This window comes from Lepus europaeus, chromosome 8, assembly GCF_033115175.1.
Source record: "Lepus europaeus isolate LE1 chromosome 8, mLepTim1.pri, whole genome shotgun sequence".
Classification (NCBI taxonomy): Eukaryota; Metazoa; Chordata; class Mammalia; order Lagomorpha; family Leporidae; genus Lepus; species Lepus europaeus.
Window position 1 is genome coordinate 18,334,638 of NC_084834.1, and position 25,818 is coordinate 18,360,455.

The 25,818-nt window shown below is 43.2% G+C and overlaps 1 pseudogene; it reads right to left on the minus strand.

The window, feature by feature from the left end:
* Positions 1 to 680: 680 nt before the first annotated feature.
* Positions 681 to 25,818, minus strand: part of LOC133765224 (large ribosomal subunit protein eL19-like) — a 36,348-nt pseudogene continuing 11,210 nt past the window's right edge.

The following is a 25,818-nucleotide window of genomic DNA, read 5'->3' on the forward strand; positions in this document are numbered from 1 at the left end:
ACAGCACCAGAGTTTTCTGGAACAATCTAATTTAACCTGGGGCTAGGCAAAAATTTCTTAGGCATGAGCCAAAAAGTGTTTAGCCTAAAGGAAAAGATCAGCATGTTGGATAGCATTTAAAACGCAGGAACTCTTTTCATCAAAAGACACCATGAGGAGAATAAAAAGTCAAGCCATGGGGTGGGAGAGGATTTTTGCAAAGAATTCATGTATAGAATATTTAATGGTTTCTTCCAAAATCAAAAAATAGGAGATGCTCTAATGGGAAACTAGGCTAGAGATATAAACAGAAACTTCACAAAAGAGAATAATCAAATGGCTCATAAATATATGAAAAATTCTCAATTTTATTAGTAATAAAGGAAAACGAAATTAAAACATAATGAATACCACTACAAAATTAACAATATGAAAAAAAATTAAGATAGCTAAAATTTCCAGGAATTGGGGCAGTTGGAAGCTCTCCCAGTCTGCTGGAGTTAGGATGGTATGGTACAGTTTAATTTATAAATGGAAAGAGATCAACAACAACATTAATTGAATAATTGCAACAATAATCTTTAACAAATGTTATGTTAACATGTTCCCTGTTTCAAAATGTCTTATTGTACTGTGTGCAGTGCCCACCTGATGAGCTCAAATGACGTTAATGACAGGCACCGTGACATAGTGCTGGGCTACTATGTAAGGATTTCTTGACCACAAGCATTGCGATACTGTGATGGTCTATCTGATGACTGAGTGACTAACTCGGGGGTAGCGTGTACAGTGTAGGTGCTCTGGACAAAGGGATGACACACATCCTGGGCATCACAGACCTGGATGACATACGATGGCATCACACTTCTCAGAATGCTGCAACGTTTACAACTTACCTATTGCTCATTTCTGGAATTTTCCTGGTCAACTTTTTGGCTCACAATTAACCACAGGCAGCTGAAACCATGGAAAATGAAACTGAAGATAAGGAGACTACTTTCATTCTTATAATGGAATACTATATAGTAAGAAAAATGAACAACAGTGATACACAAAGTCATGGATAAATTTATATTGGCAATGCTGAGTGGAAGAAGCCAAAGATGCACCTAACTACTGACTCTATGATTCCATTTACATACCGTTCAGATTCCTATGTTACAAGCCAGGGTTGTGGTTACTCTTGAGAAGGAAGCGTATGGGCTGATTGGCACATGGAGTGGCGGGACTTCTGAAATTCTGTCAATCGTCGATTTTGTAATCTAAGTGATAATTACATGTTGTGTTCATTTTGTGATAACTCATGGAGCTGCTCACTTAGTGCTTGTGCACTTTTCTATATGTATCGTTCATGCTATAATAAAAAAGAAGAATGCAAAGGCAAAAAGGCTAAGAAAATGTACCAAAATAATTATGGCAGTTATCTCAGGGTTAATAGGATTCCAGGTGATTTATCTTTTAAAAACATGCACTTTCATATATTTTCAAGTTTTTCTCTATAATGAGTTAATGTGATTTAAAACATGAAAATGAAGTAAGCCTTTATCTGAGTCACAAAATCCACCCGTATTCCCCTTTCTTCTTCATATCCAATCATTCATTCATCTTATTCGATGCCTCTTGCAGTCCCCTACAGAGCTTCTGTTCTCAGAAATCTGTCATCCAGTCATTTCAGTAGCTTCTCAGTATTCCTGCAAGAGTAAGCTTTGAGAGGCACAGTTTTGGTCTCATTTGTGGTTTCACCGTCATATCTCTTCACGGCTTCCCATTGCTCATAGAGCTTTGGATGACATGGCATTCTAGTTCTGCCTTAATTAAGAATTTTAAAAAATATTTATTTGAGAGGCAGAGGGATGAGAGAGAGAGGGAGAGGAACAGGGAGAGGGAGAGGGTGAAAAGAGAGAGTGAATTTCATCCTTTGGTTCACTCCAAAGCCGAGGAGCCAGGCGCACAATCCAGGTCTCCCACATGGATGGCAGGAACCCAGTGACGTGGGCCATCACTGCTGCCTCCCTGGCTCTGAATTGGGCAGGAGCAGAGCCAATTACCAAACCCAGGCACTGGGATTTGGGACAAGGATGTCTTAATTTCTAGGCCAGACACCCACCCCATAGTTCCTTCTTAAATTCATCTCACAATAACAGTACATAGCCTGAACTCCTACTCCTTTCTTCACACATCCTATTTCCTTCAACACCCATCATGAATGTTTGACCATATTTCAAATTCTAGTTGAATTATCATCATGCACATGAAAACTTTTCTGAAAAACTGGACAAAGACAGGTAATGCCATTTGAGTTGTTTATCTTCATGATTTCATGGTACTTTGTATCTGTTTCATGGTTTTCATCATTCTTTACAGTTATACTTTTTTTAAGATTCATCCTTTTATTTATTTAACTTTTATCTAATAAATATAAATTTCCAAAGTACAACTTTTGAATTATAGCAGCTTCCCCCCCCCATAACCTTCCTCCCACCTGCAACCATCCCATCTCCCACTCCCTCTCCCATCCCATTCTTCATCAAGATTCATTTTCAATTATCTTTACATACAGAAGATCAACGTAGTATATACTATGCAAAGATTTCAACAGACTGCACCCACAAAGACACACAAAATACAGAGTACTGTTTTGGTAGTAGTTTTACCATTAATTCGCATAGTACAACACATTAAGGACAGAGATCCTACATGGGGAGCAAGTGTACAGTGACTCCTGTTGTTGATTTAACAATTGACACTCTTATTTACGATGTCAGTAATCACCTGAGGCTCTTGTCATGAGCTTCCAGCTTCCAAGGGTATGGAAGCCTCTTGAGTTCACCAACTCCGATCATGTTTAGACAAGGCCATATTCAAAGTGGAAGTTCTCTCCTTCCTTCAGAGAAAGGTACTGCCTTCTTTGATGGCCCATTCTTCTCGCTGGGATCTCACAGAGATCTTTCTTTCTTTTTTTTTTTTTTTGGCCACAATGTCTTGGCTTTCCATGCCTGTGAAACTCAAATGGGCTTTTTAGCCAGATCCAAATGTCTTAAGGGCTGACTCTGAGGCCAGAGTGCTGTTTTAGGGCATTTGCCATTCTATGAGTCTGCTGTGTATCCATTGAACCAATACCATTGATTGAACTCTTTAATTAACACACAATTATTCTTAGTTGTTTAAATTTAACTGAAAAGTGATCCTTGTTAAATATAGAGTGGGAATAAGAGAGGGAAGAGATACACAGTTCGACACATGCTCACTCAGACTTACCCCTAATGGTAGAGCTAGAAATGTGCCAGGGGATTCCAATTCAATCCCATAAAGGTGGCATGTACCAATGCCATCTTACTTGTTAAATTAATCAGTTTAAGTTCATAATTGATGAAAAAGATAGGATTAAGTGTCAAAGGGATTACATAAATAAGACCAGTGTCTGCAAATAATAACTGATAGAATTAAAAAGGAGAGAATGATCCTACATGGGAAGATTCATTCTATTTATTTGAAAGACAGACTTACAGAGAGAAGTAGAACCAGAGAGAGAGGCAGGTCTTCCATCTGCTGGTTCACTCCCCAAATTATTGCAACAGCCAGAGCTGAGCTGATCTGAAGTCAGAAACCAGGAGCTTCTTCTGAGTCTCCCTCACAGGTGCAGGGACCCAAGCACTTGGGCCATCTTCCACTGCTTTCTCAGGCCACAGCAGAGAGTTGGATTGGAAGTGGAGCAGCTGGGGCTTGAACTGGCGTCCTTATTGGATGCTATAACTGCAGGTTGGGGCTTTAACCCACTATGCCAGAGTGCCGGCCCCTTTACAGTTATAACTTTAAACTCTGTATAATTAAATGCTTTTTATGGTCAGGTGTTGTTTCTTCTTTTCCTTTTTTTTTTTTTTGGATTAAACCCTGAAATAATTAGAATTAAACTTAAAGAATTATGATTTTTCTTTTGAGCATGATTAAATAAGCTAATATTTTTTGTTCTCATCCACCTAACCCCAAGTATCTTCATAGAGAAAAAAATCATGAAGTCCCATTTAAAAAGATATAGCATAAAGTGTAATTTCACCTACAGAGTTCCTTAAAAGAAAAAAAAACTGTAGTCAAATCACCAGTTGAGCAGACTTTAGACATGTTTAGCTTTTTCTACCATTTAATCCTCAGCTACTGCCACTTTCAGTTTCCAAAGTTGATTTAATCATTTTGTTGTTCTTGCTTTTAAGTTTGTTTTTTTTTTTTTTTTTTTTTTTTTTGGACAGGCAGAATGGACAGTGAGAGAGAGAGAGACAGAGAGAAAGGTCTTCCTTTTGCCGTTGGTTCACCCTCCAGTGGCCGCTGTGGCCAGCACGCTGTGGCCGGCACACCGCGCTGATCCAAAGGCAGGAGCCAGGTGCTTCTCCTGGTCCCCCATGGGGTGCAGGGCCCAAGCACTTGGGCCATCCTCCACTGCACTCCCGGGCCATAGCAAAGAGCTGGCCTGGAAGAGGAGCAACCGGGACAGAATCCGGTGCCCCGACCGGGACTAGAGCCGGTGTGCAGGCGCCGCAAGGCGGAGGATTAGCCTGTTGAGCCTTGGTGCTGGCCCGCTTTTAAGTTTTAAATTTGCAAACTTGATACATTATTGAATTGCTTTCCAGGTGCAGCGGCTGTCTTTCATTGGGGGCACTGTGCATGGTGTGACCTAGGCACACACAAGCAGAAACACCACGGAGACATTTGTTTCCTTGGATGTGAGTTTTTAACCTAATGGCTCTTCTAAACCATTGGTACTTTCCTTGTGGCCTCAAACTGGCCATTATCCTTCTTGTTCTTAACAGATGACCCTGTCTTCTTGTGTTTAGAAGAAATCAATGCCATCCATCTTCAAATCTTATTTCTGAATGTCTCATGCCCTCTTCATTCCCACGGATCCAAATACATGCAGTGTCTTTGCAAGGCAGTACTTGGCAATCCTGGCTGCACATGAAAACATCCCAGTGCCTGCCTGGTCGCGCCCCACAAGCAGCCTGACTGCATTGCACTGGCTGGGATAGAGCTTGGAAGTTGGCATTTTCTTTTTTTCAACAACCTCTCCGGGTGATTCTCAGTGCTGTGGGTCCTACCTCTTGCTGAGCCTTTGTCCCATCTTCGTCACTCCTTTCTCTGGCATTGCTACCATTCACTGACCCCTTCATTCCTGCTAAGCCCCCGACACCACTCCCTCGACATTGTCAGACCCCCTTAGCCAGGCCCGATGAAGTGATGCTCCTCCTCAGGGCCTGTTTGCCTTGTCTGAGGCCCCTCACATCGGTAAACACGCTGCTCCCCGCTTTCTCTTCTCACCTCACGGATTCTTTGTCTGCCTTCACATCACCACTGGGCTCCAACCAAGAGCTTCCGCCTGCAGTGATAAACGGACTCCTAGACTCAAAGTCACCTATGGCTGGACCAGCCACCAAGATTTCACCCTGGAGGGACAGAGGGTGAGAAGTGGGCATTGCCAGGAGGACAGTTTCTTTGTCCTCAATTGTTTTTCTACCTGGACAAAGTAATCTCTCCTCTTAGTTACAAGTGACAGAACGCTGGATGAATTGATCTCAAGCAAAGTAGTCATAGGCCGCTGGCTTATGGAACTTACAAGGTTGGGATGATGCTCTCTTACCATTATCAGCAAACAAGCCTCTCTCTCTTACTTCTTTTTTGCTCTCTCACACCATCTGGTGGTCGAGATGGCAGCCTGCAGGTTCAGCCTTCCGTTTTCCCCGCCCAGCTATTGTGGGCTGGGTTGGGCCTAAAATAATTTCCCAGACACTTGCCTTTTACCTAGAGAAGAATTCTAAATACAGGCCCAAACATGCATGCTGTGTGATAAACTTTATTTACAAAGTGAGGAAAATACACAGGCTCATTAGGGCTTTGTTATGGGAGAGTGGGCCAATGAAAGGGAATTATCACACCCTGCCCTGCTTGTCCAGAGTCCACGAGGAAGAGAGGGCAAGCTTCCACTCTTCCTAGCTTTTTTTGAGTTTTAGAAAAACGGAAGTATTTGCGTGGTCCCACCCCAGATCCCCTGTAAGAGGAAGTACTTCTTGGGGCAGGGGGGTCCCCTGATTGACAGGTAAGTGAACATGGTAACACAGAGTGAAGGAGGTGGGGGCGTCCAACTCATGAACTTACAATTATCTAAGCTTTCCCACACCACAGCCGTCTGGAGAATTGTGTCTGTTAGTAATAGCAGCTAACTGCCAGGCCTAATTTGTGCTCTCCCGGGTTGGGGTACATGCACATTACTAAACTCATCACCATAACTCCAGTCGGGCAGACCTGGCACTGTAGATCGGGATCTGCTTCCCTGGACCACATGGGCTGAGAACTGGGGACGGCTCTTTCCAGAGATAAAAGTCAGGAGCTGTGGCAAAATGGACAGGACGGGAAAGACAGCAGGTATCCCCTGCTTCCTTGGCCCAGTCTCTCCTGGACGTCACGCTCGTGAGTGGCCTACACTCCTTCTCCTGTCCGTGATTCCAGGTGTTCTCTGGTGGGTCACATCCCTGAAGCTGAGAGCAACACCTGGGCTTCCACCACAGCAGGCACCCGACTGTAGTCTTGCAGAAGAGCCAGACCCTGTGGGATAAGGAACATTTTACGCCTTGAGGTTTGCGGTGATTTGTTACCCAGTAAGATAACTAGCAAGCCAAGAGCTGCCCTCGCCTTTCCTCCAGTGTCTCCCCTCCTCCAAGGGTAGAGGAGGCTTTGGGCTCCGGTAGGAAATAACCAGCAACCCCAGAGCAGTCTGTTCTGAGTTGTCCCGTCTTAGGGATGAATTTAATGCGGGGCCCTTGGCCGCGTTCTGTGTGGGGACAGGTGTTGGTCCTACAGGTCAGGGTGCTGCTTAGGGTGCTTGCATCTCACTTTGGAGCTTCTGAATGAAGTCCAACTCCACTCCCCCATTCCCAGTTCCAGCGTCCTGGTCCTGCTAGTGCAGACCCTGGGAGGCAGCAGGGGATGGCTCAAGGGACTGGGTTTCTGCCTCCCATGCTGGAGATCTGTACTGAGTTCCCAGCTCCTGGCTGTGATAGCCAGGGGTCATTGTGGGCATTTGGAGAATGAGCCAGTGAATGGGAGCTCGCTCTCTCTCTCTCTCTCTCTCTGCCTCAAATAAATAAACAAAAATTTGAAAGAAAAAAAAAAGATTTCATATGGTCATTCCACAGTGCCACCATTATTAAAAAAAGAAAAAAGAAGGCCGGCGCTGTGGCTCACTAGGCTAATCCTCTGCCTGCGGCACTGGTACCCCGGGTTCTAGTCCTGGTTGGGGCGCCGGATTCTGTCCCGGTTGCCCCTCTTCCAGGCCAGCTCTCTGCTGTGGCCTGGGAAAGCAGTGGAGGATGGCCCAAGTGCTTGGGCCCCTACACCCGCATGGGAGACCCAAGGGAGCTCCTGGCTCCTGCATTCGGATGGATGCAGCTCCGGCTGTTGTGGCCAATTGGGGAGTGAACCATCGGATAGTTCTCCTCTCTCTGTGTAACTCTGACTTTCAAATAAATAAATAAATCTTTTTTTTTAAAAAAAAAGATGAAGCCATCATGATAAATTTGGCATTGTTTCTTTCCCATTTTTTCCTATGTATTAAAGTGGATTTAACAAATGCACTTACTTGGTTGAACTCTGTAATTAACACACAATTACTCTTAGGTGTTTAAATTTTAACTGAAAGGTGATCCCTGTAAAATTTAAGAGTGGAAAAAGAGAGGGAGGAGGTGTACAATTTGGGACATGCACAATCAGACTTGCCGCAAATGGTGGAGTTAGAAATGTGCCAGGGGATTCCAATACAATCCCATCAAGGTGGCATGTACCAATGCCATCTCACTAGTCCAAGTGATCAATTTCAGTTCACATTCGATGGCTCTGATAGGTCTAAGAGTCAAAGGGATCACACAAACAAGACAAGTGTCTGCTAATACTAACTGATAGAATCAAAAAGGGAGAGAAAGATCCAACATGGGAAGTGGGATACACAGCAGACTCATAGAATGGCAGACGTCCTAAACAACACTCTGGCCTCAGAATCAGCCCTTAAGGCATTTGGATCTGGCTGAAGAGCCCATGAGAGTATTGTAGGCATGGAAAGCCAAGAAACCATGGAAAAGAAAAAAAGAAGAAGACTTAAATGAAAGATCTCTGTGAGTGAGATCCCAGTGGAAAGAACAGGGCCATCAAAGAAGGAGGTACCTTTCTCTGAAGGGAGGAGAGAACTTCCACTTTGACTATGACCCTATTGGAATAAGATCAAAGTCAGCGAACTCTAAAGGCTTCCATAGCCCTGGCAACTCATGACTAGAGCCTAGGGAGATTACTGACGCCATGAACAGGAGTGTCAAATTGTTAAGTCAGTACACAGGAGTCATTGTGTACTTACATCCCATGTGGGATCTGTCCTTAATGTGTTGTCTAATGTGCAGTGATGCTATAACTAGTACTGAAACAGTATTTTTACACTTTGTGTTTCTGCGTGGGTACAAACTGATGAGATCTTTACTAATTATATACTGAATTGATCTTCTGTATATAAAGATAATAGGAAATGAAAAAAAAAAACCTGGTGTTAAATTGGAAATGGCATATAAAATTAATTAATTTTTTTTAAAAAAATATATTATGTAGGATCTCTGCCTTTAATGTGCTGTACACTCTTATTTAATGCTATAACTAGTACTCCAACAGTATTTTTTTTCACTTTGTGTTACTATATGGGGGCAAACTGTTGAAATCATTACCTAATATATACTAAACTGATCTTCTGTATATAAAGAGAATTGAAAATGAATCATGATGTGATTGGAAGGGAAGAGGGAGCGGGAAAGGGGAGGGTTGTGGGTGGGAGGGAAATTTTGGGAGGGGGAACCCATTGCTGTACTTTGGAAATTTATATTCATTAAATAAAAGTTTAATTAAAAAAAAAAAGCACTTACTGAAGTATATAGTATCTTTGGTTCTTTCTTATAAAAGGGGCCATGGTACACATTTTACTGGACAGTACATTTTGGCTTATGTCCAGGTGAGTGATGAAGATCTACTTTTTTTTTTTAAACTGCTGCATGTTACTGCATGGGGAAGATAGGCCGCAGCATACTCTTGTTGGTGAATATTTATCCTGCCTTTAACTTTCCCCTAATCCTAACAAAGCTGACATAAGTATTTAGAAAAATTAATTTGACATTTACCTAATAAGGAAGTTCTGATTCATTAGCTGGGCAGTGCTCAGAAGTAGAAGGGGTTCACGGTGCTCTGCCCCCCAGCCTGAGCCACAAGCTTCTGCGGACCAAACCCGGGAGCCAAGGGAAGCAATCCCAATTGGCCCTACCGTGAGGCATCTGCCTTGTCTGTGTGTGGTCTGACCAGCCGGCTCAGCTGTTTGTGACTGGTGTAAACCTGACCAATTTTTGCACAAAATACACTCCTAAGTTAGGTTTTGGTTTGCTTCGGTACTAACTTAGGTTGCAGTTTGTTGTGTGAGAACTCCAAGTGCAGACACAGCTGCAGGCTAGTGGCTTCCTGCTTGTTTCCTGGAACAGCCTGAATGGGGAACACCTGAGTGGCCCAGGATGCACTTGTGGGGGCGTGTCCACCGGGGTGCCGAGATGTGCAGCGGATTTCACAGGCTCCCACATGGGGTCGTGTCAGCATTTATCGTCAGACTTCTAATTTTGCCAATCTGATGGGTGAGAGTATCTATTTCACCATTTTAGTGTGAATTTTCCCAAGGGCTATTGATCTTGGATGCTGTTGCACATAACCTCAGTCATCTGTAGTTCCCTCTGTGAATTCCCTCTTTTTATTTATTTTTTTTTTTGCACCATTATCAGATTGTGGACATTTGTTACATATCCTGGGTAAAAGTTTTTGCTCTGTAATAGATCCTGCTAGCATGTGCTCCCACTCAGTGCTTATCACACAGCTGGTCTTCAGCTTTCTGACTTTTCAGGTTTCTATGAGCTACGGGAGAAGTGCTTTCCTACCAACAAGGGCTATTCTGGGTATTTTAACCATACTTTTATTATGTTGGTTTTATATGTATTTCATACCTCAACACATTATTTTCTTGTCTGAGTAGTTTGTGGAAAGATGCAATTTAATTTTTCCCCATTTGCTGAATCCAACCTCCGCTGTTTGTGAGTCAGTCATTATCTACTAAGTTCTCAAAAATACACAGGTCGGTTTTCAGGTTCGAGTCTATTTCATCAATCTGTACATTCCTGGGACAACACTGCATTGCTTAATTATTATATCGTTTCACAATATCATGGAAATTGGGTGGGGCAAGCCCCACTTCTTGTTCCCTTTCAAAAATGTATCTTGCTTATTCTTTCATTATTCTTCCACTTGGGCTTCTGGGGCAGCATGGTAAGGTCTTTGAAAAACTTCACAGGGATGTGAAATTGAAGTCTATTAAATCTGAAGATTAATTTGCAAATATGGACTCTGTAATCTTGAACAGTATTTTTATTTATCTTCCCCACAAGGAAATTCTACATTTATGGCTAGGTTTCTTCCAGGTGTTTTATACTTCTCCGTTGCTGCTGAGATAAACATTTTTACCTGTTTAACTTTCAAGCTGATCAACGGCTTCAGTGCAGATTCTGTGTCTGTCCTGTCTCCACTATGGAGGACTCAGCTGCTCTGCTTCCCTGCGTGTAAACCCTAAGAGGGCAAAGCTGGTTCTTACGGTACCAGGCACCTTCATACTTCTGTTTTTTTTTAAAAGATATTTAGGCTTTTTAAAAATTTATTTGTAACTTTTGGATGAACATATAATACTTGAACATGTTTAAGGGGCACAATGCAACTTTCAATAGATATACATAGCTTAACCTGACTATACCAAGTAATCAGTTTTTCCACCTCCTCTTCTTTTCATTTGAGGTCTACTGGCTAATCTGCTGTGGTTCTTTTTTTTTTTTTTTCAAATTTTCTACTGTAGTTCTTTTTTTAAAATTTATTTACAGGTGGAGTTATAGACAGTGAGAGAGAGAGAGACAGAGAGAAAGGTCTTCCTTCCATTGGTTCGATCCCCAGATGGCCACCACAGCCGGCGCTGCACCGATCTGAAGCCAGGAGCCAGGTGCTTCTTCCTGGTCTCCCATGCGGGTGCAGGGCCCAAGCACTTGGGCCATCCTCCACTGCCCTCCCGGGCCACAACAGAGAGCTGGACTGGAAGAGGAGCAACCGGGACTAGAACCAGGCGCCCATATGGGATCCCGGCACTGCAAGTGGAGGATAAACCAAGTGAGCCACAGCGCCGGCCCCTGCTGTGGTTCTTTATACAGAATGTTAGACATGAGCCAGTCAGTCCACTGTGCTGCAAAATATCAGAACCTATTACATTCACCCAACAGAATTTTAGTACTAATTATCCAACCTCCAGCTCCTTCCTCCTCCTCCCCATCATGGCCTCCAGCAATCACTATTTTAAATCCAGATCAAATATATTATTATTATTATTTTTAATTTCCAGATGTGACAGAGAACCTACAGTATCTCTTTTGTGTGTGTGTGTATGGCTTATTTTTAAAATATTTATTTATTTATTTGAAAGGCAGATTACAAAGATAGAGAGGAGAGACAGAGAGATCTTCCACTCTGCTGGTTCACTACCCAAATGGCCACAACTGGCCAGGGATGGGCAAGCCAGGAGCCAGGAACCAGGAGCCAGGAGCCAGGATCTTCTGCAAGATCTCCCATGTAGGTGCAGGGGCCCACCACCCCTGTTGGGAATTTTTGCTTCTATGTTCATCAAGGTTATCAATCTATGGTTTTCTCTTCTGTGTGTGTGTGTGTGTGTGTATGTTCTTTCCTGGATTTGAAATCAGGATAATGCTGTTCTCATAGAATGAGTTTGGAAGGGTTCCCTGTCTTTCAATTTCTTTGGGCTAATTAAGAATACTTAGTGTTAGTTCTTCCTTAAATGTTTGGCAGAGGGTCTGGCATTGTGGCATAGTGGGTAAAGCTGCTGCCTACAACTCTGGCATCCTATATGGGTGCACTGGTTCATGTCCTGGCTTTTCTACTTCCCATCCAACTCCCTGCTAATGACCTGGGAAAAGCAGAGGAAGATGGCCCAAGTGTTTGACCCTTGCCACCCACATTGAATATAACATTCTGTAATGTCTGTTAGGCCCATTTTGTCTATGGTATTTTTGACTATATGAGCTGTCCATTGATGATAGTAGAGTGTCCCTAAGTCCCCCATTACTATTGTATTGGAGCTTCTCTCTTCCTTTAGATCTAATAATGTTTGTTGGCACACTGGGTTCTAGTCCCGGTCGGGGCACCGGATCCTGTCCCGGTTGCCCCTCTTCCAGGCCAGCTCTCTGCTATGGCCCGGGAGTGCAGTGGAGGATGGCCCAAGTCCTTGGGCCCTGCACCCCATGGGAGACCAGGAGAAGCACATGGCTCCTGGCTTCGGATCAGCGCGGTGCACTGGCCGCAGCGTGCTGGCTGCGGCGGCCATTGGAGGGTGAACCAACGGCAAAGGAAGACCTTTCTCTCTCTCTCTTTCTCTCTCTCTCACTGTCCACTCTGCCTATCAAAAAAAAAAAAAAAAAAAAAAAGAAAGAAAACTTTGTGCTCTATCATTAGGTGAGTATACATTATAAGGGTCATGTCCTCTTTTTGACTTGATCATTTGGTCATTATACAGTGACCATCTTTGTCTCTTTATAGCTTCTGTCTTATTGTCTATTTTGCCTGATAAGTTATTTGAGTTTATTGGAGTGGGAGTGTGTGTGGCTCAGCAGCTTAAACTGCCGCTTGCGACACCTGCATCTGACATTGCAGTCCCTGACTTGAGTCCTAGCTACTCCACTTCTGGTCCAGCTTCCTGCTAATGCAATCCTAGGATGCAGTAAGTGACGGCTCCAGTAGTTGGGCCCCTACCACTCACACCTGGAACCTGGATGGAGTGCTGGACTCCTGGCTTCACTATCTACTTGGGAAGTGAGCAAGAAGATGGAACATCTCTCTCTGCCTTTCAAACAAAATTAAAATAGACAAATAGAGAAAATTTAAAGAGTTTCAAGTATGCAAAACAGGGCAGAAGATAGTATCTCATTCATAAAACTTACTAAGAACTTTAACATATGTGTTAGTACATCCAGTAGACGGTGGACTGAGTAAGCGAATGTACAGCAAACTGCCAGCAATCATCTTCTCTGGGGTTGTGGGAAACTTTCAGTTTTGAAATAATGTTTTTTTTTATCCCAAAAAGAATGCTTGTGTAATTTAAAGATTGATTAAATTTAAGGGTATATTGAAAAGTTCATGGAAAATGGAATTAAAAGATACACTTACTTGAGGCAAAAACATTTTGAATTCCTTGCATACAAGAGCTCTTAAAAATGTTCATGGAAAATATGTATCATGAAAAACTATGCCTGAAGCATGGATTTCAATTTTTTTGCACCAAAATGAGCCTTTTTTGTTGTTGTTGTTAAATATTTATTTTAGGGGCTGGCACTATGGCCATAGTGGGCTAAGCCTCCTCTTGCGACACCAGTATCCCATATGGGCGCTGGTCATGTTCCAGCTGCTCCTCTTCTGATCCAGCTCTCTGCTATGGCCTGGGAAAGTAGTGTAAGATGTCCCAAGTCCTTGGACTTGTGCACTTGTGTAGGGGACCCAGAGGAAGCTCCTGGCTTTGGATGAGTTTAACTCCAGCTGTTGGGGCCATTTGGGGAGTGAACCAGTGTATGGAAGATCTCTCTCTCTGTGTCTCTATCTCTTTCTGTAACTCTGTCTTTCAAATAAATAAAATAAATCTTTAAAAAAAATTTTTTTATTATTTATTTGAGAAATAGTTACAGACAGGTATGCAATGGCCAGGACTGGGCTAAGTGGAAGCCAGGAGCTTCATCTAGGTCTCCCACATAGGTGCAGGGACCCAAGGCCTTGGGTCATCCTCTGTTGCTTTCTCAGTTATATCAGCAGTGAGCTGGATGGAAAGTGGAAGTGGAGCAGCTGGGACTTGAACTGGCACCCATATGGGATGGCAGCATTGTAGGCAGCAGCTTAACCATCATACCACAATGCTGGCCCTGTGAGCCTACCTTTTCATTCCATTTCCATAAGGTTTTTGAAGCACCTTATATCTTATATTTTGTAAACAGGTTTGTTGAAGGATAATTGTCATTAAATAAGCTGGGCACTTGAAAATCATATTTGAGATAATGAGCATTCTGAACATTTTCATCACCTCCAAGGGTTTTTGTGCTCCTCTGCAACTCAGTTCCTCCATTCTGTCTCCACTCACGTCAAGCACTCGTTCTGCATTCTGCCACTGCTTACTAGCTTTCCTTGTCTAGATTTATTGGCTGTCTGGCTTCTTTCACTCAGCAACATTACTTTCAGATTCATCAGTGAGGTTTTGCCGATATTTTGTTCTTTTTTTTGTGGCTGAATAGTATTGCATAGCATACCAGAGTTACTGTTGAATAGTATTTCATTGGGTAGATGGAGCCGAGTTTCTTTTCTTAAAGATATATTTTATTTATTTGAAAGTCAGAGTTACAGAGAGAGCCATCTTCCTTTTAATGGTTCACTCTCCAGGTGACCTCAATAGCTAGGTCTTGGCCAGGCTGAAGCCAGGAGCCTGGAACTCCATCAAGGCCTCCCAAGTGGGTGACAGGAGATCAAGTACTTGGGCCATCTTCCACTGCTCTCCCAGGCACATCATTAGGGAGCTGGATCAAAAGTGGAGCAGCCAGGACTTGAGCTGGCATCCCCGTGAGATGCTTGCATATCAGACAATGGCTTAATCCACTATGCCACAATGCTGGTCTCAGCCAGAGTTACTGTTGACTATTATTCCAGTTTGCTTAGAGCTTAGCTCTTGATGGATGTTTTTGGTTGTTTCCAGCTTTTGGTTATTACGAGTGGTTATTTACTGTTGACTTCCACATGTAAATCTTTGTGTGGTCGTATCTTCTCATTTCTCCTTAGTGAATACCTAGGAATGTCCTGACTAGGTCCCCCAAAAGGTAGTTGTTCCGTTGTCTTAAACACTCTCCAAGCTGTTTCTCAAGTGGTTGTGCCGTTTTACATCCCTGCCAGTAGGTGTATGAGAGCTCCGGTTGCATTGCATCGATAGCTACATCTGGCATATTCAACTTTCAAATCAGGGTATATTTCCTTGTTTTGACCCCCAACATTTATTTTTGTTTTTCATTTGGACCTCATTTTGTAACATCATGATTGCTTTGAATATAACAACATAAGTATTTATTATTAGTGGTATTGGTACACTTTGATCAATGAAATGTTCTTGGAAACTTTTAAAATATGCAATACAGGGTGGGAATCTGGCCTTGCGGTTAAGACACTGGCTGGATGCCCACATCCCATCTTGGAGTGCCTGGGTTTGAGTTCCAGCGCTGCTCCCAGTTCTAGCTTCCTGATAATAGGCGTCCTGGGAAGCAACAAGGGCTGTCTCAAGTGGTCCAGTCCCCGCTACCCATGTGGAAGACCTGGATTAGTTCCTGGCTCCCGGCCGTGGCTTGGCCCAGTCCTAGCCATGTGGGCATTTGCAGAGTGAACCCCCAGATGGGAGTTCTTTGTCTGTCTTTCTCTGTTTCTGAAATTAAAACAAAAACATAAACACCTATTCAAAATAAACAGGATTTATTAAAAATGAAATACATAATATTTACATAATATTATTTCTATGCATCTAACAGTACTCATTTTTTTCCTTTTGTCTTCTTCTTGCTGAAGTTATTTTCAATGACATCCATTTTTTCTTTTACATCTTACACTGATGGGTTTACCTACTGATTATTTTTGTTCATATAAATCTTTTAGTCTGCTTATTTTATTTCTTGGATAACCTGTGAATGAAAGAGGGAAAGGAAAGCAACAGAGATGCACAGTAAGAGCAGTCAAGACAGGCCTGAGGGGAAGAGACTGAGCAGCCGGGAGAAGGGGTCAGGTGGCTTGGTGCACTGACTGTTAGTGTAGGAGCACACAGGAGCCCAAGCTCTTCAGGGGGTAACAGTAATCATCTGACAAACGGGGCCTGCTCACCATGGAGGCTCAAACACCAAGTCAATTATGACCTGCTATCTTATCATGGGATGCATTTGTGTGTGGAGGGGTGGGGTGGGTAGATCTTCCAAAAATCTATGCATGCTCAGGGATTTACATTGCCAATAAAATTGTGTGATACCACAATCTCAAATATTTCAAGTTACATTATAAGTCTGAAGAAATTATGTTAAAATGCTGGCCGAGTTTATCTCTGCATGGTGGGTCAATGATCAATGATTATTTTTTTCTTATTTTACCATCTGTAGAAATAGCATATATTACTTCTGTAATTAATAAGTGCAAGGGAAAATACCTAGTGTTCAGTGAAAGCATATTAGAGAGGTATCTACAGTTACACACACTCACACACACACACACACCCCATGCATATGTCTATTTGGTAAAATGACTGAAAGAAAACATGACTAAAATATTAACAATGTTTTTCTCACCATGGGAAGATTTTGGGTGATTCACTTCAACAAAGAATGTGTATTTTATCACGAGAAACAAAGAGTACCAATTAATGGTGCCTGGTTCCCATGGACTTCAGGATACAATTTAATCATTTTCCTGCTGCCTTCATACTTCTCCCCTTTGTGTGTGGCCCTCCCTGCTCTCTCAGCCCCTCCCCAGCCCACCACCACACTGAGCAGCTAGTTCTCCTCTACTGACAGTTGTGGCGCTGTGATGGCTATTGGTGGACTCAGTGTTTCCAACCAGAATACTAACTTCTTATCCCTACTTGTTTAGAAAAGGACTTTTCATCAGTACCCAGATACCTTGATCCCAGCTGCCGTTCACTTTGGGAACCAATCCCTGGAGGTAGCATAGGCTCCCACAGGCAAAGCACTTGGTCCCCCACAAGACTCCCCTCACTTCACACACCAGCCACACTCTGATCAACAGACTGAGGCTCCCAGGAGCTTCAGGTGTAACCATTCACAGGGACGAGACGCAAAACTTGGGACAGCCTTGTACTTGTAGTCACCGTTTCCTATCAAAACACACGTTAGAACCACCTGGGTGACGAGACTCACAGCAAGGGCTGGGAGGGCGGCAGGCACGGGGCTTCCCTGCCCTCTCCCTGTGGAGTGTCTGTATCACTCAGCCTGTACAAGGATTGTTGTGCACTGAGCAGGAAGTCCCATGAAGCGCGGGGTCCTGAGCATTCACTGGGGTTCTGTTGCCAAGGCAGTGATTGTGATGGGGCTCAGAACACATCACACCAAACTATGGCACTCTGACCCACTGAAGGAATCTGAGAGAACCGCAGGAGCAGGGGTGTCTCTTGACCTTCTTCCACCCGTTCCTCTGGAAGTCATCATAAAACCCAGGAGGGACTTCCTGACCTTCCCTGCGTCAGGTCATGAGACCCCGCATATCCAGAGGAACGGAACAGCCTACCCTGAAGACAAAGATCTGAACAAACGGGCCTTGCTCAGTTTCCCCGCGTTCATTGCCTTTTGCATAGCTTTCCCTATTTCATTAAGCCTACTATACCGAAAACACTGAGGTTTAACCACTCCTGTGAGCCTTCATTAACTCATGAATACCCATGTCACATAGCATTTATTAAATACATGTGTGTGCTTTTTCTCCTATTAATACGTCTCTTCTCATTTGATTTTGAGACCCATCTGGGCACTCTCAGGGTGGACAAGACCTTTTCTCCCTCATAACTGATCAGGTCATTGACCAAGTGACTTCAGCTTCGCTGCCCTACAGACTGAGAGAGTCAGTTTGACACCGTGTGGTTTAGAGCATTGATTTTCTAACCATGGAATTTGTCTTTCTGGTGAGTAACCTGTTTTTCTTTTTAATATGTGTTTTATTTATTTGAAAGGGGGAGTACAGAGAAAGATGAAGAAGCAGAGAAAAAGAGATCTTCCATCTGGATGATTCATTCCCCAAATGGCCGCAATGGTCAGGGCTGGGCCAGGCTGAAGCCAGGAGCCTGGAACACCATCTAGGTCTCCCATGTGGGTGGCAGGGGCCCAAGCACTTGGGTTATCTTCTGCTGCCTTCCCAGGTGCATTAGCAGGGAGCTGGGTGGGAAATGGAGCAGCCAGGACAAGAACTGGTGTTCACAGGGGTCTGGCGTCACAGGCAGTGGTTTAACTTGCTTCGCCACAACATCGCCCCTGAGTAGCCCCATCTGTAGTCATCTTGCTAGCACAAACTCAGACACGATCCCAGGGACTCATGAGTGAGAAAGATATTCCCACCACTGAAGATGGCCCAAGGGTTTTGGAAGCTCCATTTCAGGAGCCAGGGGCCAAAAGAGCAAACATATTGTTTATTATTGTTTATGATGTATAAGCTCAGATCCTCCCCACCCCTTATTCTCCTCAGCGGCCCCTGGTCCCAGTCCGATTCCACCTCTCTCCTGCGCACACACCAGTGCTTGGCACTCGCCACGTTCTACTGTTCATTGCCCTAGTCATGCACATACCCTTCTTCTCTAAGTTACAAGCTGCTTGAGCGCAGAATGCATCCTTTATCAAGCTCTCCAGCCCCTCGTTGCCCACACAGTGGCACTGGGCTTTGTTTTTAAGGGAGTTAATTAGGAGTCTTCATTGCCGGCAGAAGGCTTCTGCTGCTTTCAAATCCATGTCAACACCTTTTGTGCTGACTTATTCTGTTCTAGTGACGCCGTGAGCAGTGATGAAAACCACTGTCGTCATCTTCTGGGGGATTCCCTGTGGATGGAGTTTTAAAAATCATACTTCATTGATTATGAAGCTAGATCTGCAGTCAAATGCTTTTAACCAACGTGGCAGAAGCAGTTCTTTTGTTCCTTTTGAAGGGAACAGCTTCACAACGGCATCATTGTTTTGAGCTTTCTCTTAATTCTCCAATCTCAAGTAGGCTATCATTGAAGTGTCTTGGATGCATTCTTAGATTTCTCGCAAAGCATCACTAGTTTTGCTGTTTTTGTAAGGATGTTCTATATAGAGCACGGCCATTCCGCGATCAATTCTTTACTGCCTCTCACTGAAAGTCTAACAAGGTTCTGCTTCTTAAATGATAATAAACTTGGGCTCAGTGGAGTCTCCAGGGAAACCACATTCCTCCTGTAGCTCTCCTAATTGTGTGTGGGGTGATTTGAAGGCGCAGGATTACAAATGGTTTAGCAAAGAATGCCAATGTGGAGGGAAGACTTTTGGATTCTGATCCTCAGTTCTATGTAGCTTTATAATCTCAAGGCTCAAATCAGCAAATATTTTTTGAACAACCCATATTACACCAAGTCCTGTGCTAGCCCTCGGAAATACAATTGTAAGCAAAGCAGACTTAGCAGCTTGGAGTCTTGTGAAGCTGACAAACAATGAAAATAACTAAAGGGAAAAGTGCAATATTCAACAGTGTTAACTGGCACTTATAGCAGGACCCTGCCCTAGCCTTCTGGGCTGTGGAAAGTGCATGAGTTCCTGGGAAACTGCCCTTTTAGCATCCTTCTCTTTCTTTTTAGAAGAACATCCTGATTTTTGTTTAGACAGCCATCTCTTTTCCACTCCCATTATAAGTTGGCCTGGGCCAGAAAAGCAGATCAGGGACTGACAGTGGCTCTGAGATTTCTTTTACCACGATTTATAGGAAAGTCATAGGCCAACCATGGAAAATACGCCCTGGATCTCACATGCGGAGCCTTCCTTATTGAGCGGTGCCTGCCTGGATGGAAGTTTCCACACAGAAGTGGAGAATGAAGAGCCCACCCAAGCAGGGGGCCATGGAGGTGGCTCTTAACTTCATGTGGAAAGAAGCAAAACATCGAAAACTCCTCACAAGTTCTACACAAGAAGGGCGACAGTAGAGACTACTCCTATGCAGCACACAGACAATAAGCTCCTGGGAGTGAAAACCGTGAGTGGCCGGTATGTGATCATGTGGTCCTGACAGACAGCTGGAGCATCCCACTGCAATCTGGAAAGTGTGCTAACATAGCGTGTGTGAGGCTGTGGGGAAGCAGGCACCCAGACATCAGTGGTGAGAGGGTAGTTGGTGTTAGTCTCAAGGAGGGCCGCTTGGCTGCGCTATGAGAGTCATGAATGGTATACATTATCTTGTCCCCAGCAATTCCAATTCTAGGATTTTTTCTATAGCAATGTTAGTATGAATGAGTATGAATATATGTGTGTACATATGTGTGAGGGTACATTGAAAATAAAGTTAAAAGGTACATTTTATTGTAGTGGAAAAAATTTCTGAAACCCATGAATTTTTAAAAATTTATTTATTTGAAAGGCAGGGTGACAGAGAAAGAGAGGGAGAAGATAGAGATTTTCCATCTGTTAGTTCACTCCCCAAATGGCTACAATGGTTGGAGCTGGGCCAGGCCAAAGCCAGGATCCAGGAGCTTCTTCCAAGTCTTCCATGAGGGTGCAGGGACCCAAGCACCTGGGCCATGTTCTGCTGCTTTCCCGGTCACATCAGCAGGGAGGTGGATGGGAAGTGGAGCAGCGATGACTCAAACTGGTGCTCATACATGGGATGCTGACATTGTAGGCAGCAGCTTAACCCTCTGCCCCGTAATGCTGGCCCTGTTTTTTTTTCTTAACACATTTTTCTCTGAACTTTATGAAGACCCCACGTGTGTGCATGCATGTGTGTGTAAATCCACTGATGGTTTTTCACTACAACCTTGCTTGTAGTAGCAGAAGATTAGAAATAATCCACATGTCCATCAATAGGGACCAAAACATTACATTATGATACACCTATGCAATGGGTGCTTTATAGCTATAAAAGGAGTAAGAAAACTTGTTATATATTGATAGATAACAATCTTTAAGCTGGATTGCTAAATGAAAAAAGTAAGGTAGAATAGGGTATAGATTACAGTTTCATTTGTTTTGAAAGGAGAGCAAAGAAAAAATTATGCATTTGTGTTTGCATCTCTGAAACAACAGGGAGTGAGAGTGGGTTGAGGAGGATTGAGGCACACATTTGGGTGTCTGAATCATGTGACTGTATTATCTATTCATAAAATTAAATTGAGATATCTATGTCCAATGGTGCCAAAGTTATAAAAAATGTGGAATTGCAATTTATCTTTGCTCTACCATACACATTTTGGGTATAGTCCATTTCAAACCATATATGTTCAGGCACACTGAGAGTCTTTCCAGAATTGCTTTTGCTTCTTTTTAAAGATTTATTTATTTATTTGAAAGGCAAAATTAGAGAGAGAAAGAGAGAGAGAGAGAGACAGAGAGAAAGGCGGGGAGAAAGAGAATCTTCCATTCTCTTGTTTATTTCTCACATGGCTGCAATGGCTGGAGCTGGGCCCATTGGAAGCCAAGGGCTGGGAGTTTCTTCTACATCTCCCACCTGGGTGTGGGGGCCCAAGCAGCCTTGCTTGTAGTAGCAGATGTTTTCCCAGTTGTTTTCTCAGATGCATTGGCAGGGAGCTGGATTGGAAGTGAAGTAACCAGGACTTGAACTGGTACCCATATGGGATGCTGGTGCTGCTGGCCCCAGTAGGTTCTTCTTAAGAACAGTAGTAGCCACTGACTGGCCTCTTTTGTAGTGCCTGTAGCAACATCCTTCCACTTTCCCAGAGGGAAGAATTGATGCCAATAAGCTTCACTTTGAGTACGGACTTTGAGTACGGAGACCACAAAAGGACCAGGAGTCGGTTTTGTATTGCATGGCTCAGAGGTTAAGATTCTCTAAGATGCAGTGCTTGACACAATCTGATGGGTAGGTATAAGGAAAAGCCAAGCTCAGACTTGGTTTCTCCTCTCTACCCTCGCAGCTTGCTTCTGATGCCAGCTATGTGTAGGGTTTCCTCATATCCAGCAAACACTTCTCCCCCCTGGACACCAGCGAGTGTCCTCGGATTCAATGCATCTTGACACTGCCCACCAGCTTGAGGTCTCAGTGCCATAAGACTGCTCCCACTGCTGCACTAACATCTGATACCAGCCACAAGCCCCAGGGTTTTTTTGAACCTGTGCTTTTGACCAACTGGCTATTAACCAGGGTTCTCAAGACCTCATGCTTCGATTTGGTTAATTTCCTGGTGCTGCTCACAGAACTAAGGGAATCACCTGTGTTTACGATGAATCCATCACAAAGACTATAACAGGATACAGACGAGCTGCGTCATGCAAGGCTGGGGCAAGTGGCATGAGGCTTCCATGCCTTCTCCAGGCATGCTATTTGCAGGAGTCTCCCTGTATCCAGCTACCTGGAAAGTGCTCTGAATCCTGTCCATTTAGGGTCTCATGGAGGCTCCATTATGTAGGCAAGATTGATGACATCATAGGCAGCCTAGCCTTCAATCCCTTTCCCTTGTCAGAGATCGGGGGTGGAGCTGGAAGTGCCAACTCTCTCATCCTGCCCTGGCTTTTGTGGAGGGGACACCCCCCATTCCAAGACCATCCAGGTCTGTCTGTCAGTGCACTAGCATGTGAAGGTACATCAACAAGTTTATGCAAAATGATTTTTAAAGACAATTTTATTTTGGTGCAAAACATTTTGAAATCCATGTGAAGAGATAGATAGGTCTGGGCCTCTTAACTTACAAGGCCTAAAGCCCACCAGATTATTGTCAAGCTCCTTCTATCAGGTTCTATTTGCCTCTAAATCAGAAAACTTAATTGTAGCTTAGACAGCACCTTTCTTAGCTCCTCTAATAATGACTCTGTCCTTTGTTCTAGACCCTGTCTAGCATACTTGGGCCTCATTCCTTTGTAATCATAACCTCTACTCTACCACCAATGGCTCTACTCCCAACCTTTGTGTACTGATGGTCCTCTTCCCCACTTAATGCTGTATAATTGTTCAAACCTGGTAAATGCCACTCTTAGGATCATTGGTTACTATCCTCACTCTGTCTTTTATGACCTTGTCTAAATATGATCAGAGTCAGCAAACTTGGAAGGCTTCCATAGCCTTGGCAACTCATGACGACAGCCTAGGGTGGTTACTGGCGCCATAAACTACAGTGTCAATTTGTTGGGTCAACAACAGGAGCCACTGTGCACTTGCTCCTCATGTGGGATCTCTGTCCTTAATGTGCTGTACATTTTGATTTGATGCTATAACTAGTACTCAAACAGTATGTTTCACTTTGTGTTTCTATGTGGGTGCAAACTGTTGAAATGTTTATACTAAATTGATCTTCTTGTATATAAAGAGAATTGAAAATGAATCTTGATGCAAATGGAAGGGGAGAAAGAGTGGGAGAGGGGAGGGTTGCGGGTGGGAGGGAAGTTATGGGAGGGGGAAGCCATTGTAATCCATAAGCTGTACACTGGAAATTTATATTCATTAAATAAAAGTTAAAAAAAACAAAAACAAACAAACAACCAACAAAAAAGAAATCCATGTATAGGTTTTTCATTACACATGTATTCCATGAACCTTTTGACTCTCCCCCTTTACCAAAAAAAAAAAAAACAAAAAAACAAAAAAACAAAAAACTCTTGCTTTGGAGGTTCCAAGGTTTCTAGGAGTTGTATGCCAGGAAACTGGGACAAAGGCCAGATATATTTTTTACAATATCATACCCACACTCAGAGTCTTCTGCTATTTCCCATTCTATTTCTGCTGCCTGGGAGGAACTCACTGTCATTTGTCCCTGTGTTTGGGGGCAAGTTAAAAGAGCTCATCCACCGTGAAGAAAGGGAGACATTCCTGGGTTGTCTTTCCAGATCACTTTCATTCAAGGTGGATGTCCATTTTCATTTCTGGTTCCTATGTTCAAGGCATAGGAAGTGAACTGGAATGCCTGCAGGGGCAGGGAGCCTTGGGGGAAAGCACTGAGTGAGACAGCAGGAAGGGTGGGAAAGGACCCTGCCTCTGGGAAGGAGAGTCCCACTCTACAAACCTGCCTATAGGTGCAAGTGGCAAACCATGCCCGGTGGTGGCCTGATCTTGGCACTGTTCGAGAGCTGTCCAACTTAAGGTTCTTTGATGAAATTATTGAATTTTTGAGACTCTGAGTACACTAAACTAAACTAACATATAGGCAGATCTGACCTACAGTTTCCTGTCTTGATTTTAGCCAACTCCTCATCCTTGACAGAACTTGCAAATCCTATCATAATTTCTATGTTTAAATAGCCTTTGGTGTGAAATCCTCTAAGATATTTTTCAGGGCTGAATATATTATGTATATTCTTTTGCTGTTGTCCTTAAAATAACTTTTTAAATTTTAAAGAGAAATTTTTTTAATAGAAACAATATTGCCTTCACTTGAATAAGGTATGTGACCTTATGATTTAAACATTGACACATTTTTCAAAAGGATGTGACTTTCCAAAAAATGCACACCTAGCTAGGATTTATTTATTTATTTATTTTAAGCTTTTATTTAATGAATACAAATTTCATAGGTACAGCTTTAGGAATATAGTGGTTCTTCTCCCCATATCCTCCCTCCCACCCCCAACTCCCACCCCACCTCCTACTCCTTCTCCCATCCGTTCTTCATTAAGATTCATTTTTACTTAGCTTTATATAAAGAAGACCAACTCTGTACTAAGTACAGATTTCGACAGTTACTAGCAAGGACTTAGAAACTTTCAAAAGAAAAGTGCTTATAAAAGAGGAAAAAAGAGCAGAAATACCAGGATGTCTATTGGGCCCAAGCTGGTCGCCGTCATCTCTTTGTGTCCACAGGGGTTGTAGGCCCCAACACAGACACCAAAATCCCTGGATGTTCAAGGCTCTTATTCAATCATGTGGCATCTGCATAGAACCTTCACTTGTACTCCCATATACTTTGTTACTTATAACACCAGCTGCAATATATAAGTGCTATGTAAATCATTCTTATGCTGTATATTGCTTAGGAAATAATGTTTAGTAAGGATGCAGTTTTTTCCTAATATTTTGGATCCATGGATGTGGAAATTGTGACTCTGGAAGGTTGACTGTAAGTCAAATAAAATGTAAGAATCAGATGTCTGTGTGGAGGTGTCTGGGCAACAAGTGCCTTTTCTATGATAATCTCAGCTAAGAATTGAATAGACCCTAAAGTATTTGTCCTTCATCTCATATCTTTTGACATGTGAGTAAAATTACATTGGAGAGGGCAATGGGAGATGAACTATTGAAATCATTTAGGGCAACTTACCCATTTCACAGCTAAGGAAAACAGGGTCCTGCTGTGGCTTGGATGTGGCTTCTCCTCCAAGGGTTCATGTGTGGGAACTTGGTCCCCAATGTGGCTGTGCTAAGTGGTGATGGGACCTTTAAAAGGCAGAGCCTAGTCGGGTCATTAGGTCACTACTGCTGGGGGTGTGCCCTTAGAAGGGACTAGCACAGTTCACAGGGACCCCAGTCTTGCTCTGGCTTCCTGTTGGATAGGGTCCCTGTCTGCTGCATCTGCCGCAGATTCCTCACCAGAGTCCAGCAGAACCTGGCACCTGCCTTTGAACCTCCAGAGCTGTGAGCTAAAGAAACCTCTTTTCTTTATAAGAAAGGTATTTCATTATGATAATGGAAGATAAACTAATACAGGTCCTGAATTGAAAAGCATGTTTATCATAATGGTACAGTGCAGTGCTAGGATTAGGGCAAGGATTAGAGCAGAACCCAGGTCTCCTGGCCCCTAAGTCAGTACCCACATCATTATACATCTATGTTTAGATAAGACATAAGCACATGGCATCAAAATTTTGGGGAAACTGTTGACTGAGATATCAAAGTTACTTTCTTGATGATGATGTCCCTGGTATTTTGTCTGAGTTTTTTTTTTTTTTTGATATAAACTAAAGATGTTGGAGTCTCCTAATTCTTGTTGGAATGGAATAATAAGAAGACATATCAGTTCTG